This window comes from Hipposideros armiger, unplaced genomic scaffold (assembly GCF_001890085.2).
Source record: "Hipposideros armiger isolate ML-2016 unplaced genomic scaffold, ASM189008v1 scaffold_35, whole genome shotgun sequence".
In the NCBI taxonomy this organism is placed as follows: Eukaryota; Metazoa; Chordata; class Mammalia; order Chiroptera; family Hipposideridae; genus Hipposideros; species Hipposideros armiger.
This window is the reverse complement of record NW_017731385.1, coordinates 4,361,430-4,373,797: the sequence shown is the minus strand read 5'-3', so window position 1 is coordinate 4,373,797 and position 12,368 is coordinate 4,361,430.

Genomic DNA, 12,368 nt, shown 5'->3' with positions numbered 1-12,368 from the left:
CTTTGCCACCTCCCCAGGCTGTTCCAGACTGGAGGCCACTTCCCAGGTCACAATTTACGGTGCTGTCATTTCCCCTCACTCAGACCATACCTCTAGCCTCCACTGCAGCGCAGCCTGACCTGCCTCCTCTGTCCCCTCAGAGTGGCTCGGCCACGGCTCCCATCTCAGCGGCACCTGCGGCTCCCCCAGGGCCCTCCGACAGGGACGCTCCCCAGTGAGAGCCTCTGGAAGGCCTGGCATTATGATTACATTCGCATGGTTGTTGGCCAGGTTTGATGTCCCGAGAGGGCTCCTACCCGGCTGCCTTGTCTCCAAAACTCAGCAATAAACTCCTGGAAAAAAGAGGGAGGCCACTTAGCATCACAGAAAAGAGGACGGCTTCCACACAGCTGGATCCTAATTCCACGATTATGCGACCTCACAGAAGTGTCCCTTCCCTCATCTGGAAGATGGGACATTTCTTAGACTGTGTGTCCAGAGGTGGTCCTGAGGACTGAAAGATGGTCTCAGATTGCAAACACTTCTCAGATGCCGGTGTTCAGACTGAAGGCCTGACTCTTACAACTGCTCCATTTCATGGGACACAGCCCTGGGTACACAATAGTTGCTTAATTAATGCAGGTGACCATGAAACAGGGCTGTGGCCAGTGGAGTGGGTCCAGGTCAGAGTCCACTGAGGTGCTGAGGCTGCTCCGTGGGAAAGGCCAAGGGAGCAACAGGGACAGGACAGGCAGCCCTGCTCTTGGGGGTCTTGGATGATGGATGGAGACGCTTCAGGAAGTGGGCTCGAGAATGGAGCAGCAGAGGCTCTTGGGATCCTGGCATTCCCTCCTCTGCCTTCACGCCCCACCAGGCAGAGCTGAAAGGGCCTCCCGTGGGCCTGGAAATCTCCTTCTTCCTGGCTGGCTCCATGGTGGGCAGGTTGCATTCACCCTGCCGGAGCGGGGCCACCACCTTCCCCTCTGGCTTGGCTAAGGCCGGGGCCAGACGCTCATGCCAATTTGGCACTGGACCTGAGCTCCTGCAGGCAGGGAGGGTGCTGCTAAAGCATTCTGGGCCTGGGGTGTGGGGGGGAGGGCAAGAGAGACACAGCCTTTCCCCCCAGCCCCTGCTGTCAACCCGAGGCCCCCTGTGGGTGTCGGTGACTCCAGACATTCTGGTTTCTGTCAGATTCTTGACACTCAGGCAACCTGATCCTGAAACGACGACAAGCCTGGGGACAATCCTTCCTGGCTCCCCCAGAGAAGCATTTCAGGCCTGGCCAAAACGCCGCCGAACGGGGGGAGGGAAAGGTCAGGCACTGGGGCTCCTGCAGTGGGGAGCAGGTGGCTACTCAGGCCAGAGGGCCAAGTGACGCGGCTGGCGGGCACACACAAGTGGCAGTGAACCCGCAGATCAGCCTGGGCCCCAGCTGCTGACACAGAGCAGATGGCGCCCCAGCCCGGCCTGGCTGACCAGTGTGGCCCCACCACCATGCTCGCTGGCTGGGACACCTCAGGGCAGGTCCTGGCCTCTCAGCTAGCAGGCCAGCTTGGTGTGTTCAAGTCACATCTGCCCCAAGCCCCAGGCTGCTGAAGATGCAGGAAGAGGGGATGGAGTGGAGGTGGCAGAAGGGAAGGCAGGCACAGTCACACATAGCATTGGGCCAGATTGTGAGGCACGAGATCCTCCCTTAAGGAGCCGCATTTACAAAGCCAGCACTTACAGAGCCCCTGCTGTATGCCAGGAAGTACATCTGTTATTACTCCTCACATCGGCCCTGCCATGTGGGTACCACTCGCCCCATTTTACAGATAAGGAAACTGAGGCTTCCGTGATTGAGCACAGAGCAGGCTGCAATGCCAGCCCAGATCTCCTGCCAGGCAGCGACACCTACTCGCTGGCTTCTCCTTTGCTTCTCTCCCTGCCCTGCAGGCACAGCCTGGGAGTGCCATGGGTGTTTGTGCCCCAGGGGCCTCTCATCCCACGAGGACTGGAGTTTGGGGATAAAAGCTCACGGGAAGCCTGCTTCTCACGTCTCTCCAAGGCCCAGTGGCGTGAGCCTGTTGCTGGCGGTGGGAGCACCCCCATCGTGCACTACTCAGGGACCTCCCTTCTACACCTCTGCCTCGTAGTTCCTGGGGTCACCTTGCAAATAAATCAGCTACAACCTTGTCCTGGGGTCTGCTTTGGGGGACACCCAAGCAAAGACAGGGAGAAGTATGGTGCCCTCTGCCAAGGGCATCATGGGCGGGCTCCAACACCAGTGTCCAATTCAAAGTCAAACCAGAAGGAGGGAACCTGCAGTGGAGATGCACACAGATAACCCTTTACCAGTTTAAAGGGGAACAGACGTTGGGTAGAACTGTAGTGGTCAGGATGCTGGGGGCTCCAAGGAAAGGGAAATCCAGCTGGAATTGGGTTAGGCAGTGCAGAAATTCTCTGAGTGGCGTGACTGGGGTCCAGAGGTGAGGGGCTGCAGGGCGGGCTTTGTCCGAGGTCCTGCTCTGGTCCCTGGAGTTTCTCTAAGAGGTTCCCGTCCACCCCAGGAGTGTAGCCAGTGGCTATGACTGTTCTGGGCTCACGACCACCCAGGCACCACCCCTGGGGGCTCGTCCTGGGCCCTCTACCAAAAAGGAGAACTGGGGCGACCATGTAAACAATCCGGGTTCTGGAGATGGAAGAAGGGGTGGTGGGAACTGGGTGAGTAACCAGTGTCCACTAGCATTTTTTCCTCAAATGTAAGTTTCTTCAGGCTGAGTGATCCTTAAACCTGCAATTACTGCGCACAGAGGCCTGCCTGCTGGTGAATGCTAGCAGGTGACACATGCCGTGAGCAAGCAGTAAATTAATTCTCATGGAAAAGCTTGGCGATGGCCAGCCCTCTCACAACATTTCTGTGTACGGTGAACCCATGGGCTGTGGTTTCCCTGTGTGTAAACATAATAAGGCTGTATTATGTGAGTAAACATGTTCCTAATTCGAGGAGTGCATTTCAATGGACGAGTGTTCCGCGGCCTTCTTCAACGAGCTGGGTGTCCTGCCCACAGTCCTACGGGCTCCTGCCTTTGACCCGGCCACTCGCCTGTGAGCTGGCGGCCAGTGCGGGAGCAGCCATTGCAGGCAGGTGCTGTGGATTGTGGAGGGGCTGGAGCGGTCCTGGACAGGAGCGGGGCAGAGGGGCCTTTTCGCCCTCAGGGGAGAAGACATGGCATAGGACACATTTCTATCCCTTCCCCGATCCCAGCCTAGAATTTCAAGACCTCAACACCTCCTTTAAATAATTCCCAGCTACATGTCCTCACAGATTGAAGAAAATGCTTTGAAATGTGCACCTAACACAATCCTGGAGTCCCAAACCCCCAGCTCCTCCTCCTCGCAGGGCAGGGTGGGGGAGGGGAAGGACACGGCTGTGGGTGGCACCAGGGTGTGCTACCTGGAGCGAGACAGTTCGCTGTGTGGGCCACCAGGCCCAGATGAGAGCCTGGGGGAGGATCGCCTACCTCACAGGGCTGCCAGAGGGGAAGTTAGAGTGTGACGGGGACGCAGAGGGTGGCTCTGCGACCACACTGACCCCAGCCTCACTGTGTCACTCAGGGTCCAGCTGGAGGCAGACACTGCATCAGCTCCTGGAACAGACAGAGTTTAGCACAAAAAATTGTTAACTTGGTGTAGAAAGGGCAAAAAGGGAAACTGAGGCAGCACAGTCGGGGGAATAAGTGCAGGAAGAGGGACACGGAGGTGAGGGTGAAATGATTGAAACCCAGGCCTGGGAAGCCCCAGGGAGTGGGGACCAGATCTGTGAGGAGGTGGTCATGGGTCTCCCCAGTGACAGACCGGGCTCTGTGATGTCCGCATGTGTTTAGTCCCAAGTGAGGCCTGTGTTGGAGAAGAATGTGACCACGAGAGTGCAGTGTCCTCCTCAGAACTCTGGGAGCATTTTTAGGCAATTTTTGTGCCTCAGTGGTCACCCTCAGTCTTTGTGTTCCTCTTCCACAGAGTCATGGGTCTGACACTGCATGTGACATGTCACACCGCCGTGATGTGTACCTGCCTGCCATAGCCACGCTGGGAGCTCCTGGCACAGCCCTGGCTGGCGACTCTCGAGTGCCCAGCCTGGTGCCTGGTAGCAGGCATCCGAAGACGGAATTATAGTTGGTGTCAAAATCTTATCTCCTCTACTACATGGTAGGTTTTCGAAACTCCGTGTCTGAACGGATGGCTCCCTTGGGCATGCGTAAGCCATCAGGGACCACAGAGAATCCCCCAGGATCCCTGTGTTACCCTCTTAGTCTATTTGGGCTGTTATAACAAATTAGCACTGATTGGGTGCCTTATAAACAACAGAAATTGTTCTCTCAGTTCTGGAGGCTGAAAGTCCAAGATCAAGGTTTCGGCAGATTTGGTGTGTGGTGATAGCTTCCTGGTTCACAAACAGCTGCCTTCTTGAGTGTCCTCACGTGGGCAACGGGGCGAGGGAAGCTCTCCGGGGTCCTAAAGCCATTCGTGAAGGCTCCATTTTAATGACCTACTCGCCTCACAAAGGCCCCACCTCCAAGTACCCTCACACTGGGGACTGGGCTTCAACATGTGAATTTGGGAGCGGGGGAGACACACACAGTCTATGGCACCCTCTATTCCAGACCTACTTTCCCTGTCCCATTGAATGGCCAAGATTATACAGATTATTTCTTTCCCATAGCTGGTAGCAAAGACAAATGTCCCACTCCTGGGCAGGTGACAGCTGAGGTGCTGTGCGTCTATCCTGAACCTGGGGTTTGGCAGGTGCTCTGATGACCTGGGTCTCCTCCACTCTGGCACCCCCTGCAGGCTTGGTTCTCTACACGTGCTGTCCTGAGTCCTCTCTGGAAAGCACCTCAGATCTGCTGGGCTTCTTCTCAGCTGTGTGGGGGCTTAGAGGCAGCCCAATCCTGGTGCCTCCAACTGTGTGTGTGTCCATCTGGTCCCAACTGTCCACCTGGAGGGACTGAAAGAGCAACACACCACCGTGCCNCATGGGGATGTAAAACAAAGCATAGGGAATATAGTCAGTGATATGGTAATAACTATGTATAGTGCCAGGTGGGTACTAGTCAGGGGGATCACTTCCTAAATTATATAAATGTTTAACTACTATATTAGTACACCTGAAACTAATATAAAATAAAACTGAGTGTCAACTGTAATTGAAAATTTTAAAAAGGGGGAAAGGTGAAGGGGAATAAGAGGTCCAAATTTCCAGGTATAAAACAAATAAGTCATGAGAATGTAATGTACAGCATGGGGAATATAGTCAATAATATTGTGAGAGCATTGGACAGTATCAGATGGTTGCTGGACTTTTATCATGGTGATCACTTCTTTAGGTATATAAATGTCGAATAACTATGGTGTACACCTGAATTGTATATTAGCTATATTTTAATAAAAGTCTTAAAAAAATTCACCCCTCGAAAGTGTGCAATTCAGGGGCTTTTCATAGATTCCCAAGGATGTGCAACTATCACCAGTGTCTGACTCCAAACCACATTCATCAACCCCCAAAGAAACTCCACATTAGCAGTCCCTATCCATTTTCCTTTCCCCGCTAGCCCTTGGCAACCATGAATCTACTTCCTGTTTCTATGGATTTGCTTATTCTGCATTTTCATCTAGTTGCAATCATACAGTAGGTGGTCTTTTGTGTCTGGCTTCTGTCATAATGTATTAAGCTTCCTCCATGTTGTAGCATGTGTGAGTGCTTCTTTCCTTTTTATGGCTGGTAATATCCCATCATGGTTACACCACATTGTATCCATCTATTCATCTGTTGATGGGCACTGGAGTTGTTTCTACTTTTTGGCTATTATGAATATAAATATTTGTGTACAAGTTTCTGCATGGACATATGTTTTCAATTCTCTTAGACACCTAGGAATGGAATTGCTGGGTCATACCGTAACTCTAGGTTTAACCTTTTGAGAAACTGCCAATCTGTTTTTTAAAAGAGCTGAGCCAGGGCTGGCCAAGTGGCGTGTTGGTGAAGAGTTGGCTTGGGANCAAGGTGAGGTGGGGTTGGGAGAATTTTTAAAAACGCTTTACAAGCTTGGAGAGCACTGAATGTTGTTTACAGTTCCCTCTGGTTTCGTTGGTTTGCAAGAGCTCCCTTTCTAGATTTTGGTCTCATTTGGACTTTTTTCTTGTATTAAGAGGGACCAGGATATCACTTAAGAGATGAAAGTTTTGTATGTTCCTTCAGATAGTAAAAATAACATTAAAAAGTTTTGTTATGAGGAAGTTGCAGGTTAAAAAACACAGCCAGGTAACTAAAACTATGAAATGTGCAGTGTCTCAGCATCTTGTGGTGACAAAGATGGCATGAGTGAAAAACATGACATAAAAGGGGTCCAAATGAAACTTCCAGATTTTTCTGAAGGTTCTTTGTATACAAGTAGAACCGAGGTGATTTTCTTATTGGTGATGTGGACAGTGCAGTTTGAAAATTATGGCAACTACAACTCCTGGTTAAGATCACTAAAATATTTACACACAAATAGTGGGAATCACTTAATAGAAACAGAGTAACTGATCTGAAGTAGAAATCATCCACGTTTGCACAAATTATCTTTGCACAAATTTGGCAAAGGGGCTGAGAAGGAACCCGTGAGACACCTGAGGGCGAGGCGGGGCGCAGCGTGATGAATTCGATTTAAGGAATTTTCCACATCTTCTGAGACGAGTTTGCCAATTCAGATACATCAGGGAGATCCACGCAAAGATACGGGACTGGGCAGGACTGTCCCAAAGGAAGATGTGTGGCGTGTGAAGACAACTCCTCGAGGTGGCCACAGGCACAGGCAAAAATCAAGTCATTTCTTGCTTTCTTTTTGATATTTGTGGTATCAGATGATTCTGCTCTTTAATCTCGCATTTCTATGTTTACCTTTAGAGTGAGTTTCAGTATTTCCCCATATCTCTTCCTCTGCCAAACACTGCAAATCCAGGGACCTGTCGTAAAGGATCGTGCACCACATCTTCTGAAATTGTGCATTATCTCATTCATGTATGGCTTCTCTCCATCTTCAAATAGTCAGGTTGGCCTCCTAACGGGTAAATAGAGATGCGCTCGCTGTCAGCCTAGGTTTCCCAAAGACAGAACAACTACAACCACCATCCTCACCAAGACATATTCCAGGACACCCACCCCCTAGCCTATAAGCAATCTCGGCTGCCTGCCTGGAGGTGAGCGCCTGGCACCAGCAAAATCAGGGCCCTGTACGTCCTGGCAGGACTGTGGTTTGTTAGACGCAGAGACGAACACGGAGGGTACCAAATCCACATATTTCTTTCCTTACACTTGGGTACATATTGATAAAGCAAAACAGGACGAAGAGAGCACATAGGTACTGATAAAATTATGCTCATTTTTGTTTTAAGTAATGCGTTCTTCCTGAAGTGGTGGCATTTTTCATCGTCACCCCCTACCCTCCTGCCTTTCTTTTCTTCTTACTCTAATCTCGTTATTCTTCACACTTCTTAAGTCTGCAGAGTTCCTCGGCCAGGAGGACGTGAGCCAGGCAAGCTCCCCCAAACGGTGTGGCTTGCTCTTCTGCTGACTCACGCCCTCCNCTTGGGTGTGAGTAAGAATTGGGACTTTTTTTTTTTTTTTTAGAGAATCTGCTCTTTTTGTCTTTCTTGTCTGCAGGCACATAACCAAGTCTGTTCTATCCTTCAGTTGGAAGCAGTCTTTATTTTTAAGATGCTAACCTTGGCCCATCCGAGCCACAGAGCGGCGACTGGTGGGGAGCCTGGGGAGACCTGATAGGGCCACATGGTGCACCTGGGAGGTTGCCACTGCTTTCAGAGCAATAATGAAAATTCTTGTCACACGCCTATGGCCCACCTGGCAAAGCCAATGGATGCCTCAGAACAAAGAAAATGTTTTATGATTGAAACATGTTGAGGTGCAAGAATTATTTTTATGAGCGAGAAGACATTGATGCCACCGTTTCACACCTGCTAGAGTCACTTAGCCCAGGAGGAGTATGTCCCTCATTCTGACACTACCAGATCTGTATTTCCTCACTCCCGGTAATGAACACAGGAGCCCTTTGCCCTCTGACCATGTCCTGACCCATTACTTCAGCCACAGCCTGTCCAAGGTCCCTCGCAGGAAATGGTGGTTTGCCAAAGAAGAACAGAGAACACAGCTCCTGGGGACTGTCCCCTCTCCTCCTGGGCTGAGTCCATCCTGGAAGGATGGCATAGTGAGACAATGGAGAGCCAGAAACCCAAGGCCCTGCATTCCCAATGGCGGGTGTCGCTTCATTTCACCTGGTGTATTTCATTCATTCATTCATTCATTCACTCATTCTTTCATTCACTCACTTACTTATAAGAGACCAGTACGATCTTCGGAGTCACCCGGGAGCGTGGGCTCTTCGTGAGGTTTCTTCTGTCCTAAGGCTCCATTTCCTGGAAGAACCTTTTTCTTCCCCCCATTATGGTGGGACTGTAGGGGTCCCCGGAGAAGTGGCAGTTGGGTTTCCCTCTTCTCATGGCCAGAAGAGCCCAATCTTAAAAAGTTAGAAGTGGAGACCTCAGAGACACTCATAGAACCCACCTCTTCCTCCCCCAAGTAAACTGCTTTCTCTTATCCAGTAGCAAAGGACAGTGTTGAGAGGACGTTCCAATGGGCCCTCAGCAGGCCCGAAAGGGTGGGACCTAGTCTTGGCCGGGCTTCGGGAGGCAGTTTCTGGAGAGGATTGCTACGGCCAGCACTCAGTCTCCCGGGCTCTGGTCACCATGTCACAATGTCTCTACCTGAAATAAACAGTGGATTTGAACGGGGTGATGTGTTTTCTTCATTTGATTATAAATGTGGTCACTATTCGCTCTCTGTCTCTCTCTCCACTTCCCTTTCCTACTGTCTTTTCACTCCAAGGACTATACATGAATATATTATGAACTTCTTAACGGCACGGCCATGTTCTGTATGTCTGTGTATCCATGGGGCTGAGAATGATATCTAAAATATCGTAGCGGCTCAGTAAATATGTCTCGAATGAGAGGACCTGAGCTTCTCGCATATGGCTAGTCACTCATCCTAGGCTGCACCGGAAGTGCCACAGTGGGAGGAATGGGACATTTATAATATGGAAGTGATCTATATCATTAGAGAACTAAGAATACAACATAAGAGTCAGAGAGGGGAGGGCTTGCTTCTGACCAATGATGATGAGCAGAGATGCTCATCCAAGGAGGGGAAGTGAAGAGGTCAAAGGCACTTGACCTAGAGGGCAAAGGGTAACAAGGGGTGACCATGTTGGACTTCACACTGTCATTGAAACTGATAGAAACAGGGCTTATGGGGGGTGGGGGACTTCAGCAAGAACGGGGAGGCAGGACCCCATCCTCCTACCTCCCACAGAGCGTGGGGTGGGGCAGGGCCTGGCAGGCAGAAGTTCCAGGGGACACTCCCCACTTCTGTCATTCTCCCTTTTTATAGGACCCACATGAGAAGGCAGCCCTGTCACAGGGGGAATGCCCAGGCCGCTTGGTGCCAGGAAGTCTGGTTTGTGGTGCCAGCTGTTTTCAGGAGTTGGCTGGGAGCTCCAGCTGCCTGGCAACTGGAGACCTGGGCCCAGGAAAGCTGTAGAGGAACTGCCTGTCCCAGGGGAGGCCGAGCCTGGGGCAGCCCCTCTCGTCGGGAGCAGGGGGCCCAGGTCCCAGCTGGCCCAAGGTCCAAATCTAGTGTGACCCCCCGGGTTTGTGGGCTGGCCTGCTCCTGCATCATCAAGATATGCAGATAGAATGAGTAACTAGGAATTTAAGAAAAGAAGACGATCAGAAGGCATTTTGTATAAGAAATTCAGGAAAACAAAGAGAACAGGTCGGTACAGTACAGGAGCGACTTAGTATTAGGATTGGTCATAGCGGGCAAGACTTATCTGTACGTAGGGAACGTGGGTAAGATGTTCTGAAGTCCCGTAGAACAGGGGACAGTCTATTATGAGGCTGTCCGGCCTTCTTTCTGCCCCCCGACTAATGCCTCATATGACAACCCAAAGCACCCGCCTCCACCTCCCCCAACCCCCCCAGACACACACACACAAGGCTCACATGCTCCTGGGATGGTGCCCATGCTGCCATCTACCAGCTGGAAAGCCCTAGAGGGGTTTCGTTGAGCGATGGTGGAGCTCAGGTGGGGTGGTGATGGGTGCGGGCCTGAATTTGGGAAATACCGGTGGATGAGGTATGGCCAACCCTGGCAACTGCCGGGACCTGGGAAATTAGTCAGCAGGAAGAGTCAAGTGTGACTCACGTTCAAGGCCAGGTGATGAAGGCAGGCATGTGGAGGTCAGGGCTGGGGGCGGGAGAGAAGTGCTGCTGGGCTTTTCCTTTTGTTTGCTTTGTTTTGTAAAGCTTTTTTGAAGTCTACTGTCCATAGCATAAAACTCGCCCGTTTTCAGTGTAGAATTCAGCGGTTCTTAGCGTATTTACAGAGTTGTGCAGCCGTGACCACAGCCTTGTTTGAATGAGCTGTGGCGCTTTCCTGAGGCTGAGGAGGCATGGTCAGGCCTGGACATGGAGTTGGCAAGGCCCCTACTTCTAGGTGATGGTGGGAGCTATAGGTGGCGGTTGATGAAAGAGACAGAGCGTCGAGGACACCCCCAGCCCAACATTCGGGGGGCTGTGTTTACTTCGGGGGTGGAAGGTGAAGGAAGAGCCAAAGACACAGAGAGGGGAGGAGCCTGTCAGGCCAGAGTTCAAGGCCAGGAAGGTCCGTGGCGTGGACACCACTGCTGACGCAGAGACGATGGGAGGGTTGGGCAGCTGCAGGGGTGGAGGTGGGCGTCAGTGACCTCCAAGAGCTGTGTCAGAGGGTGGTGGCGGCAAGATGGAGGCAGGGGCCAGGGGGCAGTGGGGGCAGTAGCGGGAGCCTGCTTTTTTGGTGAAGAACAAAGGGATAGGCCAAAACCAAAGGGGCAGTGGACAGCGAGATGGAGAGAGAGCAGGAACTGAAAGATTGGACAGAAACCTGGGGCATCTCCTGTCCCTTGTCACCAGTGCTGCCGTTTACCTTGTCCTCTCTGCTCTCAGTCCACTGTTCTCCATTTCTAGTCCGGCCCCTCTTCTGGGCCCCACCCCATTCCACGGGGCCTCTGGCCACTCTTCACTCTCAGCCTCCTCCAATCCATTCTTCACGGTGTCACATGGAAAAGCGCGACAGAGATGTCAACCTGTGCTTCCCAGCTTCACATGGTCCCTAGGGAGAAAACCTCCATTGTTTTAGCAGCACTGTTGTCAGCCCCTGCCCTCAGTCTCCGCTGTCCATCTGCCCAGTCCTCATCACACTCCAGCCCCACTGGTCTTCCCTCCATTCCAGAAAGCGCCAGGCGCTTCCCCACCGCAGAGCTGTCAGCCACACAGTTGCTGGGCCTGGAACATTCTTCCCTCAGCTCTTCCCATGACTGGCTTCTTCTCACCTTCCGGACTCCCTGCCCAGTCTGCCCCATTGAGCCCCTTTCTTGGCACCTCTTTTGCCTTCCTAGCACTTGCCGTTCTTTGTAACTATCCATTTGGGTATGTTTTTGCTTACTGTCTATTTCCTTTCGCTAGGCTACCAGCTCCCTGAAGGCGGGCCCCAGCTCTGTACTGCTCACCCTGGAGTCCCCAGAGCCTGGCACAGCCCCTGCCACTCTGCAGGCGTGTCGTGCCAGTGAAGACATGGAGTCTGAGCTCCAACCCTTTCACCATGAGACTGTGAAACCTTAGCTCTATCTCTTAACTTTCCTTTGGCACTGCTTTCCTCTTGCAATAAACATGGGCCAAAATTCCTCCCTGCAATGTCTGAGAACCGCTAAGGAGAGACGGCAGATCTTACAGCTCTGGCTAGCTGTTTAGACCACCGGAAAGCGTGGTTTTCTTCTCATGTGGGGGCTGCTCACTGCAGGCTCGGTGCTCACAGATGCCCACACCATGGTGTGCCCTGCACCCCACCAGGCTGGCCAGTGGGGGTTATGTTAGCCACGTCCTGCGCCTGGGGACAGGGTGCTGTGCCCAGGCTGCCTCGCCTGGGGGCATGGTCTGACAGCCTACTCAAAGCCAGCCCGATCCTGCCCGTGGGTCTCTTTTCCCAGAGCCCCAAACATGTTTCTTTCCTGTCTTGTGTGGCTTTTACGCAGATTGGATTTTCTCGTTTTTGATGTCTACAGAAGGTATTCAAGTTCCTCTCCTTACCCTGCTGTTTTCTGCCCCCTCTGTGGGCTCGGGGACACACTGCCTGTCTGTAAACAACATTTCAGTCCTTTCTTTGTTGTTTTGGAGCTGTGAGGCCTGTGCTGTTAACAACATGTGCTGAAAAATTAAGATTTATATCAATTGCCATCATCAGAGCAAGGTGGGGT